Here is a 14,576-nt window from a genome sequence, read left to right on the forward strand (position 1 = left end):
AAAACACATGTTGCATTTCTTGTGAAAACAACTTTTATTCAAACAAGAGAAACCAGCAGACCACTGAAAAACACTGTGGAACAAGTCAAGGGTGAATCCTGTTACCCCCAAACGTTCACAGTCGTCACAATCATGAGAGCAGCATGAAACACACACACATGCACACACTGTACAAAAACTGTACGTGTTAGGTATAAGGGCCAAACACTGTTATACTGTCGAATCAAAACACAACACTGTACATTATCACCAACATCCAGTACGGCGAAGAAAAGAAATGACACACTGCTTCAAAAACGCAAGTCACTTCATTATAAACAGATTCGCCACTCAGATTCACAGGATCAACGAATAGACAACAACATAATACATCACTCATCAGAGCAGTAAGTCACACACAGCTGGTGAAACTTAGAAGAGTGGCACTCAGAACGGTTTTGGAAGTAGAAAAGCTAACAGAACGTGATATTGGTTCATTAAATAAACGCACAGCAGGCTAAAAGAACACAAGGAGAAATGTATAAACAGACTGTTCTTACGTGAAGCTGGCTGATTGGAGGTCAGCTGTGCTTCCTTCCCTGTTAATAAGGGATCTGATGTTTAAAGGTGTAAGCTGATCCTCAAATTGTGTATGCCCGAATCCACCTTTTCTGCTTGAGCTTGCCGCGGGGAAGTGGGAGACGATCAAAGCATTTAGTTACCAGGGTGGTTTTCAGGCTACTCCAAATGATTCCGATGTAGTCCCAGTTCAGTGGTTTGTTTCAGCAGACGGGGTTGTCTCCTTTGGCACGGTACATTGACAAGGTTTCTGTGGATTGTGGATTTTGAGGCCCTTGTTGTTATATTTACAAAAGTCTTGATATCAAGCTGCAGAAGTGAACGCATTTATGCCGACACGATCCAGTCCAGGATTGGCATGGATCGACGGCTAGTTCCACTTGTTCAGTTCAGCCACACCAGTAGTCGAGAGTGGTGGAGCGAATGCTGGTTGATGTGAAGCCAGAACTCTGTAGCACCGCAGTACTGTAAAATGAATCCAGCTCCCAGTCTATTGAAAACAGCTAGGGAAACGAAGGCCGCTTGCCAATACCTTGCAGCTTCACACTGATGACTGATGGTCCTTTGAGGGAGAAGCACCCACCCTCAGGCTGTTGAATTTGTCAGCGGAGGTGACATTCATAGGTAGGATGTTCCTTGAAACGGTGGGTCCTGGAGTATGTGTTCATACGTATGTCTGGTGGTCACGATGGCGGGGAGATATAGGTCAGGCCAGCGTGTATGCTTGCAGTTGAAGCCCTTGGTACCTGGCTCTACACACAGCTGTGGAAAAAGAAGAAGAAAAAAATTATCGGTATGAGAGGTCAACCACAAAGAAGGAGAAACCAATGTTAAAAACCACACAGGGATATAAAGAGGCATTATCTAGCTAATGATTACATTGCTCGGTAATTTACAAAGAGAACTCAGATACTCGGGTCCATTGTAGATATTTAGGGGTTTTTAGTTAACTTTAGGTTGACCATTTTCTTCCTCTGTCTGGCGAACCTCCAGAGGTCCTTAAGAATGCTCTAAATGCAGTTGGCAGCAGCCCAAACATCAAGTGCTCATTAATAAAAAAAAAAAACTATCGGAATGTGTCTGTTATTCAGGCCGCACAGCAGTCAGCAACAACTCACTTCTTTCCTGAGAGTTAGGTTGTGAAAAAAAGAAACGATGATGTATGTCTAGCTCGCTGGAGGCGCCTCATTGGCTGAGCAAACAGGCCCCAAAATAACTACCAATCACTGAAGACGTTATCATCAGTCACTCAGAAACGGGAATAATGATAGAACTTTAATACAAACTTTGTTTGTTGAGGACCAGAGACGTTCACAGGTTAAGTTGGGGAAAGTGTTGCAATAGGGATGATTTGACTTGAGTAATGACCCCTAAATCTTGAACATAAGGGGATTACCAGTATTTAATGGTAGCATCTTAGGTTAGTGTGTACAAAGAGGAAGGTCAAATTGTATAGAAAGTGTGCAGTCCTGCTCACACTCTTCCTGTCTCCCTCTGATTGGCTGCAAGGCAGAGAAGGACCATCCATTACAGCCAGGAGTAAATAAACACTCACAGCAATTAAAGTGGCATCATTTGTTAGGCAACATGGTGTGTGTGTGTGTGTGTGTGTGTGCGTGCGCGCGTGTGTACATAAACCTGCTTGTGTGTAAGTGTGACCAAATGTGTGTCTGCACATGCACATGCTTGCGTGTGGAATTTGTGCATGTGTGTGGACGCCATTCTCAGGTTTCTTCACCGTCGTCTGCACTTAAATTAATGATTTGGGGGCCAGAAAATCAACAAATATGGCCCCCGGTAGGGCATAATGGAGAGCACGACCTGCCTGTGGATGTGTTTGAAGAGCGCTCCTCTTTCTTCTCTGTCAACACCTCACTACTTCCACACAACAGACGCATTCACTACACAAACTCACGTGTGACGCCTGTGTTGGCGTTGTTAATGAGGAAGTGTATGTCGCTATGTGGTCATGAACGTGTGTACGTTTATCGGCCTTTGGTTATTTTACATGTCGGCATGTTGTGACAGATTGTTGAAATCATCTGGAATTTTAGATTCCTGAGTGTAAGTTTTGCGTCGGTAGTCGTGAGTATGCCCGTTTGTGGTGACAAAGCATGTGACGAAGCAAAGCATATTATATCAGCCGGGAAAGCTACAACCACAGGATGGATTATATAGTGAGCTCAAATGGCTCTGACAGGCTGCTTAAAGCCGTTTCAGCCAAACGATCATTGTCCACAATTTTCTGCATCATCAGCTGCTAAAGGCAGCAAAGAAACCAGCTACACGTATACCGCACTGCACAAAGAACATTACACAGCCTCGTGTTGGATAAACTCTCACTAGACCAGGTAGTGCCTGTCACTGTTTCTGAGTCCAATACAATTTGAAACATGTGGAATATGGTTGAAAACAACGGCATGCACATTTGACAGAAAGTAGTAAGCACACAGAAATATGTACAGATATTAACATTATTATTCATTTATCAAACAGGCACTAGCCATGTGCTTACTGTACGAGTAGGAATGTGATGAATTGCACTGTAATATCCGAGACGCAACTTGAATCCTCACAGCTACTGATAACAATAAAACATTAACACTTGACACTCGCGCCAACAGATCAGACGCAGCCCTCCCAGTATCGTATGGAGCGGCTTAACTTAAAGTAGGTTCACTGAGGGGGGGAGCATATCTGCTTTATTAATAGAATAATATTCATACATATTTAGCAGAACATATTTCTCTGTCTCTTTTGAGGTTGGTGTAGATCCCCATGGGGTGAAAAATTGCTGCTATACCAATGCATACCTTTAAATTGCTAAATATAATTCCCCTCTTACTGCCATCATCTCTCTCTCACTCCAATCAGCCATTCCTATCTTCTCCTCCCTGCGTAACCCTCCTCCTCCTCCCGACTCCTCCACTCTCAGTGTGCTTGATAGCGGGATCAGACAGGGTGAACAGTTTCTCATATTAATACTGGTTCAGCCGGCCCCCAGAGAAAGGTAAATGATTGACTTGTGAAAATGTGCAAAAGCCTGCTGCAGAAACAGAATTGAGGTGGAAACCCAATTTCTACTGCCTGGTACCCCTGTGGTAATTAAACAACGTTTATTTTGTGACCAGAATGTGTGTCTACAGACACAACATGGTCAAAGTCCTTTCAGGTGGAGAGGCAATCCAAATGAGTGTGTAAGGTGTCTATTTTGTTAGTCTACCTGCATTTCTCCGAAACATATATGCTGGCCTGTCTGTCTGCCTGCCTGCCTGTCTGTCTGTCTGTCTTTGTCCTGAGGATTGGGTATCCAGCCTGAGAGTCTGGATGTGAGCGGCTGAATCCCTTCTTGTCTCTAAGTGCTACTAATATAAACTGCCTGTTAAATGGATCCTTGCAGAGTTTTGAGACCACCAATGTTAAAGTACTGCTCTTTCACTTGAAATTATGCTGTGGTTGGTTTCCTTTCATTCCGACAGAAAAAAAAAAAAGAGAAACACAGCAAATTCAATTCTAGCAGTAGGCGAGACGTAGAACGAGCCGTTTGGTGGTATGAAAGGCCAAATATTGGGGTGAATACAGGGAGATGTGACGGAAGCAACCTCTCACTCTTCTGTCTACATAATCATATATGATTTTTTAAATGTCGAGATACTTTCTGTGGCGACATTCCTAGAATGTGACCACAGAAAATATCATGTTTCTGATAGAAGGACGGTCTATTTAACCTTGGAAAAGAAGGTCGGAAGAGAAGCAGTTTCGACAAAATGCCTTGCAGTGACAAAACAAATGTCAGAATCTATTGTGTACCGGTGATCAACATGCTAACTGATGTTAAAAAGAATATAACGCATGCGGTATCCCTGTTGTTCCGTTGCTAGACAGTGTCTAACGCAATCCTTTACTTCAAATCTGACAAAAAGCACTTAAAATTAGCTCCAGCTCAAATTAATTGACCTGTTCCCTTGAGCTAAACCCTCAGCTAACATATTAAATGGATAAAAAACAAGGATCTGTGTGCACATTCCCTTCCAGTCATTTTGAAACCACAGGCCTTTAGAACCCTTTAAAAATACAGCCTACATCAAACCACCCCAGGAAGAGAGAACATCTCCGCGGCAACAATTGCTTCAAGAGCTCGCCCTTTCTTCCCCAAATTTCTCCTTTTTACCTCTCTTTCTTTTTTTCTGCCTGACTTTTACAACTTCCTCCTGGTTGGGACTGCAGCTCTAACCCAAACAAAACTCCATTTTTTAGTTATTGGCCCTCATGGCATGTAATGGAGAATCAAGCTAATTATCCCTACAGCTGTTTTCACTTGCTTTTTATGTAAGCAATACCTGGCTGATCCAGAGAGCAACAGTGAGGCCCTTCTTAGTGCTCCAGGCCTCCAGGCCGGCTGGAATTAGAGAGTAAAATGCCAGGTACCCCCCCCCCCCCCCCCCCCCCCCCCCGATGCTGCCCGTGTGTACCCCTGCACCCATCTCCCAGCATACAACCCGCCCCAACACAAGCCCCTGCACACCCACATCTTCCATCGCCACTCCCTCATACACCTCTCCAAACTCTCCCTTTGATGTTAAACAAAGCTGCTCTTCAGTTAAGATCTGTATGACAAGCACTCATTTTCCTCCACTGATGGTCCATGGCAATTAATGAAGGAGGTTAGCTGGGGTGTGGCTTGGCTTAACCATCTCCTGCTGTCAAAGGACTAGAAAGAGAGAGAGTGAGTGCAAAAATAAAGGGGGGGGGGGGTACAGAAAGTGGGGAAAGACTGAAAGAAAACAATCCCTCACAGACTAATTACATAATTTCCTTCATATGAGCAAACACATGCTGGGTGAAAGCAAGTGTGAGCAAGCCTCACAGATGCCAGGCCAAGAGGTGCTGAGGAGACCTACTAACACAGTCTGCAACAGACAGCCACAAAGGCAAAGCACCAGATCTCAGAAGCAACATTATCTACTGTGTGTAGCTTTTGTGGGATTTGTATACAAAACCTTAGTATTGATCCTCCCTTCTCCAGCTACTCACAGTAAAGTGATTCTGTGCAGATAAACAATTACTGGTGTAACGTTTCCCTCTTCACAGTTTACTCCTTGCTGCAGCCAGAAAAAACGCTTCAGTACAAACACCACTAGGTGGAGTTGACTGTTGATAAAAAAAAAAAAATCTCATGTATCAAACTCATTAAACTCCCTAGGAGAGGCATCTGTGAGTCAGACATAGTGCTTGCTCCACATGTGAGCGTGTTCCCATTCAAACACTGCTCCACTAGCGTGCAGCAGCGCCTTGTGCCTCCTCAAACTGACATCTGGTTTGAAATGAACAGATCGACAAGAGGTATCGAAAGAACGGTGGTGGCAATTTGAAAACCTTTATCATTTCAGCTAAATGATAGTAACAACTGTGCCAGCAACCAAAAGTAAAGGAGCACTACCTGCCTTGAACTCTCTCCCTCTCCCTCCTTTTTGTCTCTAATCCTGTGAGGAATGATAGAGGGCTCTCTGTGGAATGGTGATGAGTTTCCCAAGTCTGGCCAAGGTGTGCCAACCTACAAATGATATGAGAATCTGATACTGACTCCTAATGTGGAGGTTGTCTTGACATATATGCGCACAAAGACACAAGCACCCCTACACACACACACATGCATGTATGCTTGTGTAATAAAGCAGTATGTATACATGAATATTGAAAGTTACACACATACAAAGGCAAGAGCATCAGAGAGGGGGGCTGGAAAAGTGTTATTGGCATCTTCAAATATGCATTCATCACTTGGGGCACAAAGGAAACTATGTTCATATAATTGCTTAATGTTCATGCAGGTCTAAAATACAAGTTTGTGCAACAATAATAAAAGGTGCATGGAATTCTCTCTGCTCCCAAATTCCTCTCTCCTCCTCCTCCCCCTCCCTCTTGATCTGTCTCTCATAGCACTCAGAAGTTCCTCTGACTAATCTCACTCATTTACTCCTTCAAGCTTTTTTTTTTTTTGTCTTATCACAGGATTCTTTCTCTTTTCCTCTCTCTCCCGCTCTGAGCACAGTATGAGTGGCAGTGTTTATGTTATTGGGGAAAAATGTCAAGCGATCTACTGTGGGCCAGCTGCATGTATGTCAAAGTCTGCCTCTGAGTGCCTGTATGTCTGTGTATACAACCCATTGCCACCTATTTCTTCCTAGCAAGAATAGTATGGGGCCCTTGGGGAGCTTGTGTCCCATAACAACACCTTGACCTGGAGCTACACCTTGAAGTAGAGCAGCAGCGGCCCATCAGAATCCGGGCCGAAGAGCCCTGAAATCGCCTGCATCCTGACACCAACGTAGGCCCAGCCAGGCAGGGGAGACAAGTGAAACCTGAGCCCACATTAAAGCACCACCATTAGGTAGCAGATCAGGGGAGGCCTCCATACTCTCAGTGTCTGCGGGGGTCCGGGCCTCTGAGGCCCTATCTCACCTCCATCTGGAAAGAGAATCTGAGGGTAGTCTGATGGTTCGATAAGAGTCCATGCCGAGTGACACGGTAACAGCCTCTCACCCCCATTTGCAAAAAATGGAGTGGATGCAAGTCTAGCTGTGGTGCACTCTCATGCGGGTAAGAGAGAGGGGGGGGGGGAGCATGGTGGCATTCATTTTGCTTTGAAGGTTTGACCCAGTACCCTGAGATGGTGTGTAGAGGCAGTAGACTTACAGAAAGAAGTGCATATGCAGGTAAACTCTTGTCTGCTTTCTTTGCTCTTTGTGCATTGAAGTCCACACACACACACTAATGTGGGAAAAAGATATGACGGACGTTCATATTCTTGTTTTATAAGTAAGGAAAGTTTTCCGTGCTGCAGATAGAGTGTGGGCTGAAGGGAAGACCATATTCCTGAAAGATGGAAAAGAAGAACAGAGAGCCAGACTACTGGTGAAAGGCCTACTCTACACAAACAGAAACATTCCGTTATTCATCAGAAGTGTTTCTTCTCTTTCTGTGTTTCCACTACCTTCCCCTCTTCAGTTTCATATTTTGTTTGTGTGTGTGCATATTACAAACATACTGTCACGCTCATTCCAGCAGTCACCCCTCAGTTGTTTTTTAGGGTGCCATTAATGCTCCACCATCCTCTTGATGTCTTCTCAAGATGAGACCAGCTCCACTGACCCATCAGTCCTCACTCCTGACCCAACTAGTCACTTCCTCTCTCTCTACCCACAGACTCAGTTTCTCCATCTGTTATTTATTGTCCATACTTAAGTCCCCCTCTTCACTGATTTCCACCATATCAGGCTGACATAGACATTTTCTTTCTGCCTTTCCAAAAAAAAAAGAAAATCCTAAGACTGAACACACAAACTTGACAGAATAAAGACAACATCACTGTGCTTTACATTTTATAATTTCCTGCCTGACTGGCATAACACATTAATAAGAAAAGGCTGGTTACGGAGCTTCATCTGGGCCAATAGGGATTTTTGAACATGCATCTAATATGTAGACCAGCGAGTAAAGTATGTGTGTGTGTGTGTGTGTGTGTGTGTGTGTGGTTTGTTTTGGTCTGATTTGGTCATCTCAGATCTATTTAGGATCACTCAATCCAGTTAAGCAAATAAATGTGATCCTTCAGATCTCAATCTGCTGAAGGAAAAACAGGCCCAACTTTAGATACAATAGGTGTGTGTTGTGTGCATGTGGCCCTCCGGCGTTTGCTTCTTTATCTGTATTCATGTGTGTGTGTGTGTGTGTGTGTGTGTGTGTGTGTGTGTGTGTGTGTGTGTGTGCGTGTGCGCGTGCAGAACACTATCAGCAGAATCTGATAATAATGTCTATTCAGTAGCTTTGAGGTCCGTATGGAGTTTACACAGTCAGCAAAGATGTGTGTTTGGTGATCAAACATTGGAGCCCCAGCTCATCCAATGTTAACAATGTGCTCATTTAATCATCATTCCCACTTGGACGAGGGGTTAACTGATTCTGTGTTGTGGTTTATTATCTTTTTAGTACATCATGGACAGGCAACAGCCTATTTTACTACTTTACTCAAGCAAAGGCAAAAACTGTCTACAAGCAGGATCTGAGACGGAGTGAGGTTGATGTCAAGTGGAGTGAGTGTGTTTGTACTAGCACAGCTGCACTGTGGTGCTTAATACTATTTAAGTCCGGTCTCAGGAAGAGCCAATCATGTTGTTGGCCAAGTCTGTTTGGTGCTCCTGGGGTCAGTATAGCCCCAGGACATGAGACACATAGGATATACACTCTGGATAAACAGGGAGGCTTTCACAATGCCTGGTGGTCTGCTAGTGATCTCTACCATAGTCTGACCTGTGTGTCAGTGTGTGAGACAAAAGAGGTGAAAACGACACCAGCTATTTTAAAAGTTGCTAATTCTGAGCATTACTCTCTCCTAATTGTGATGAACTGCAAGTAATATGTATGTCGATAAAAAAGAGCCTCAAGAAAACATTGATGACTTAATCAGAGTTCATCCCTATTTTAGATCATTTAAAAATGCTTTCACACCTTTGGTTCAGTTCATTGAGTCCAGACCAGGGGAATGAATAATACCTTGTTGTATTTTAGTTCCGGCTCAGGTCCTATTCACACTGACCTTTTACAAACTAATCAAGACGAGTAAACATGAAATTGAACAGACTGACTGACAGGCAAGTCGGTGATTGGACAGTTCTGGCGATTGTCATCCTGCATCATCAGTGCACCATCAGGACCCACGTGGGGAAATCAAATTCAACTGACTGACAGCAGTTTTCAGAACTCTAATGGTTTTGCTGGGTATATTTATGTTCTTTGGTGACACAGAGAGCCCATTAGAAATAACATATTTAATAATATCAGACCGCAAATCAGTGGCATGTTATAAATAGGTAGAGACAGTACTGTGCAAAAGCTGCTCCTGGTGCAAAATCAGGGCACACATGATATGCACATCTCTTATATAGTAATGATTCGGAGATTACTGCTGTGAGATCACACTCTTTTAATGGACTTAACTGACAAAACTACACACAGATACAAGCATAGCAGTTTAAACAGCTTTTCACTAATGAATAAGAAAATACCATGCTGGTGTGCATACCTGTAAGCATTCTTCTCTACACAGATCCTGAACAGATTTCACAATCTGCAGATGGAGTAATTAGTAGTTTAGCTTTCTATAATAAAATAAAATATCTGCTACAATAAAATCCTGTGGTTGGCTCTTTGCTTTCACACCCCAAACAAACCGCACCAGAGTCCGCTTAGAAGCGGACTAAGACCATGCACAGCCCAAACGAACCATACTAGCTGGGCAAATAGACCAAATAGAGTTGGTTTCAACCAAGCCAAACAGATTGGGTGTAAAAACATCCTTCATTGGACACCCGACTGGACTGTTTGTTTGTGTCTATGGGTTTGTAGGTATGCCAGGTCCAGATCCAGGTCCCTGCAGGCATGTTGTAGGGCAATGAAAGGAGTGCGAAGGGGGTCTAATCAAAAAAAGAGGCAGGAAGAAAAAGAAAAAGGCTTTCGCGGTAGCTGACAGGAGAGGGGGGCCAGAAACACACACATCTAAGTGGGAAAAAGTTCAGAAGTCTGTGCCAGTTATGATTCCTGACACTTCTTGGCCTCCCTAAACATGTAAATTTGTCACTAAAACCGCTGACACCCCTTGTGCGGCCATCTTGAACCTTGAACAACCTTTTGGAGCGCTCTGTACGACACCATGGAAAGGCCCTGCCAGTGAAACTTAAAGGGTGATACCGCACATCGTAAATAAGCATCGTAGAAAGTGACAAGAGGTTTGGCTCTGTCTGCAGACAGAGAGGAAAAAATCCTCATTAGTTTTGACAAAGCAACTCATATTTTGTGATATTTACTGCCGAGGCACACTGTAGGGCTGATAAGGCTTGCTCTTAACATTTTAGTCTTGCTGTGGTGTTGACGCAACAGGTTCAGATGCACTGACTCGGCAGGATGAGGGGCCGTAATATATGTCTGTGATGTGGAATGTGTGTGTTTCTGGCCTCCCTTAATGAGTTGGTTAAATAACGGATCACTTTTTTCACCTCTGGTTCATTTCACTCAAATAACTAAAACTCATGATGTGCGGTTCCAAAAATGTCATTGATAATAGGAATGACATAGTTGCTGATGGTGTGCACTAAAATTACCTGTAATAAAACCATTGTGTGACATGTGCAAACTTCCAGAAATGGAAATTTGCAGGATAAAGTGTTATCGTGTGCGTGTGCGTGTGTATGTGAAGTTGGTCAGTTTTGTCTGGGTGGTGCTGGGAATAGTATCAGCTTAAAGGTCATGTGCTGATGTTTAGTAGGAGCTTTCTCAGGTCACAGACTGTGACTTTCAACCATCACTCACATTACCACACATCTTTGAGTAGTTCTGTTTAACTGGCTTACCCTACATCCCCCCCAGTTTGCTGTAATGACATGTGACAGCTCCCTCAGTCCACTCAGCAGAAGGAGAAGTCAACCCAAAAAGCTGCTAGAAGTGAGATGGACATTGTATAAGAGATCTATGGGAACTTTAGGTAAACATGTCTAATTTGGAAAGCACTTCCAATGATGATATTTGTGTATTTAAAAAAATATAAAATAGGAATTACAAATAACTTGACAGTAATTTGTGTTCCTAGTTTTTAATTCTAGCTTTTCATTTTCTCTTAGATATAAAATACTTGAAGCTAAAAGAAAATAGTGATAAATACTTGGTTGGACAGTACACTCAAACCTTAAAGGTTAGGTTCACATTGTTTAACATGTGTCTTAAACTCTCAAGCAGTAACTCCTCATCATACTGGCTGTTTTTAGAGACCCTATTCTTATGCGATATCAATAGAGGTGATGGAGGACAAAAGTTCCGCTAAAGCAAATATGAGGCTCAACAGTCACAAAAATCAAGCGAGTCTGTTCAAATATGCTTTTAGTACAAAATACCCTATTTGTGTTTTCCCAGACAGTGTTTCCTTGCTGAGCTACAGTGGAGGAATAGTAAGATGTGATTATGTATTATCTGGTTTGATTAGACCTGGGTTTATTAGTTGAAACTATTGTCTTTTGTTACTTTTTTATTATTTTAAAGAACTGCTGTCTCACACTCAACTAGATCTATGTTCTATACGTCTATGTGCATCGTGACGCTGGCAAGTGTCCATATATTAAATTACACTTTAGTTAATCTGAAGTAAAATAGAACATTTTGTACTAAAAAACATTGGAAGATAACCACAAAATTTTAACTTGGACTACTCCAGTTCATATAACCTGACTTTGGAATATATTTTTTGCACAGAAAGAAGACTTTGGATTTTGTCCTCCATCACTTCTAATGGAGAAAATGATCTCTTAAAACAGCATGCACATGAGTTTCAATGTTCATATGGGCACCTCACCGTGGTTTTAAGACAGACTTGAACGCTTATGAAGCTATCCTTTAGGAATGTGAATTTTGAGTGAGATGCAAAAGCTAAGTAGGATGAACTTTCTATTGATTACATAAGCCAGCTGAGTGGTAAATGTGCCCGTTGGTGGTTAAGAAAACCTCCCCGAGGTGCCCTGGCCTCACCGTATCGCTCCCCGAGGTGCCCTGGCCTCGCTATACCCGCTGCTTAGCTTGGCAACATCTCCGCTGCACACTGTATGGAAAAGCTCCACAGGACAGTTCCTAGTCTTTTGGTCTAAGACTCTCCTGTGCTGTGGTTGTCATCCTTTAGAATCAGAATCAGATTTAAGTCTGCAGATGGACCATTTAAGAAAGAGCAGCTAATAAATGAGTTTCAGCCCCTGTGACTACCAGGACACACATGTGTACAGTGTTGGTGTTACATGGGTCGTGTTTCACAGGGATAATTGCATTGTGTCTCTCCCAACCTGGGCTCTGACACATGTTCAACAGCTCAGACAGACAGACACACCCAAACTAACACACTAACATTAGACCATCAGAGCAGAGAGAGGGGGGGCGAGGGGGCCAGTGCTTCCCTCGTCTCTCCTGTCATAGTGTTATAAAGCAACAGTCTTGGGTGCTATGTGTCATTTCTCACATCCATACACTCCCATTCCTGAATGGACACAACACAAATGTCATGTGGGTCATTGTCTTGTGTCCAAAATCTCCTCCTAGAAGTACGGATAGCTGCCCTGACCTACCCCATCTGTACTTTAGTAACAGCATGGATAACCACAGCTTTGACTCATTGGCTTTTTGACTTCAGCTACAACTCAATGCAACTGATTCTGCAGTAAATACTACAGAACAATCCCCTCCAATTTAAGATTTATGCACAGGTTAAAGCGCATTCATAGCAGTATGTCTCAAATGTAAGGAGGCAGCAAATGATAAAGACAGAACAAAGACGGGGGGAGAGAGAGAGAGAGAGAGAGAGAGAGAGAGCGAGCGAGAGAGAGAGAGAAGCAGTGATGTTTAAAAAAATGAGTGTAATAACAGTGGTTAAAGCCTGCTCTTTCATTGAGTAAATCTGTCCGGGGCTATTTCACACCGTAGGAATCTCCTGTCGACCAGATCAAAGGCTCGCCCAGAGACAAGGCTTGTACAGAGCACAAGGAACAGGTGACAGCGGAGGCATTTCCACATGTACACACAAACCCTCTACCACTGACATTGCACGCACACACACACACATATTTGAATGAACACACAGTAGGATCAGAAAAGCAGAGAGTGACAGCTCCTTTTGTGTCTCGATGAGCCTGTGGGGAAGTCTTTCTGAGGAACTCCAAGAAAACCATACATCTATCATCTGAGCTTCAAAAACCACTTAAAGAGAGTCAATACAGGCTCCATACTAAGCATACAGTGGGTATGACAAAGTACATTCAGACTTTACAAGTATGAGCGTGACATGTACCATATGACTAGAACATTGATGAGACTAACACATGTACAGTGGACATCTAGCTACGAATGGTATAGGAAGCATAAGGGACTCTCGAGCACAGCCTTATGATGGATAGATCTAATATAAAGTGGGCCATATCCAGAGGGGGTGAACATAAGGCTATGTCATCACTGGCCCATCTCTCCCCATACCTTCCATCACTTTTCACTCCCTCCTATAAACAGCAGGATGGGGGATACTATAACTCCCTTACACAAGGACACACAAACACACACACAAGGACACGTGCATCTTGCTGAAAAACACACGGGGATTCCGGCATATGCACAGACAGACCTACTCATTTAATTACAGTAGAGTCCAGACATGCACACACACAAAAAAAAAACGCATGCATGCAGACACAATAACATTTTCACAAAGAAAAATTAATCCCGGGTGGTCTCAGGCACAGCATTGTTTCCACTTGAGAAAGCTCTGGTTTTGAAATCACGCAATCAAGAACATACCAGGTTCAAAATGCATATATATATATATATATATATATATATAAATAAAATAAAAGGAATATAATGTGTACAGCGGAGCATGGAGGCAGAATACACAGGGCTTCTGGTAGCTTGGTAGCTATACACCAAAAGTGACGCCGTAAAAATCAAATAGGAACTATACCCATGGTCTATTAAACAGTACAGAAATAAATTGTGATTGTTGTTAGTTGTTATGAAGACAACACACACTGACAATTCACATCAGAGGGGCTGTAAAGTGTTGTCGCTGCTCACCAGGTAGAGAGCGGATGCAGCTCCGGGGAGATGGATGTCTGGCTAGTGAGCTCGTCCTTCTCTCCCGAGTGGCGGGGAGCGAGGCGGAGGGACCGCGAGGCGGAGGGACCGCTAGACGTAGCGCTGCCGCTGTTCACCAGCCCGACTGCTCGGCTCCTTTCTGTAACCAACGTAGCATTACAGAACGGCGGAATTAGCAAGCTAGTTAGCGAGCAGGCTGTCTGCTAGCAGGGCAGCTAGCTCGCCAATTCCACTGCTTTAATGCACTTGTTACAGGACAACGTCGTCACTCATCTGACAATAGCAACATGCTTTTCTATGGTGACAAGAGAGTGTGGATGCATTAAGTTGCTACATGTTACTCATAT

General features: G+C 43.4%; 1 protein-coding gene across 1 annotated transcript in view; it reads right to left on the bottom strand.

The window, feature by feature from the left end:
• Positions 1-187: 187 nt before the first annotated feature.
• The window catches only part of LOC311016637 (ERC protein 2-like), a 147,562-nt gene continuing 133,173 nt past the window's right edge, over positions 188-14,576 (bottom strand). The window contains exon 21 of the mRNA XM_084014475.1: positions 188-1,320. The gene's annotated coding sequence lies outside the window, so the exon portion shown is untranslated. The remainder of the gene's footprint in view (positions 1,321-14,576) is intronic.

Source organism: Eutrigla gurnardus (genome assembly GCF_963514095.1).
Source record: "Eutrigla gurnardus genome assembly, chromosome: 8".
Lineage (NCBI taxonomy): Eukaryota > Metazoa > Chordata > Actinopteri > Perciformes > Triglidae > Eutrigla > Eutrigla gurnardus.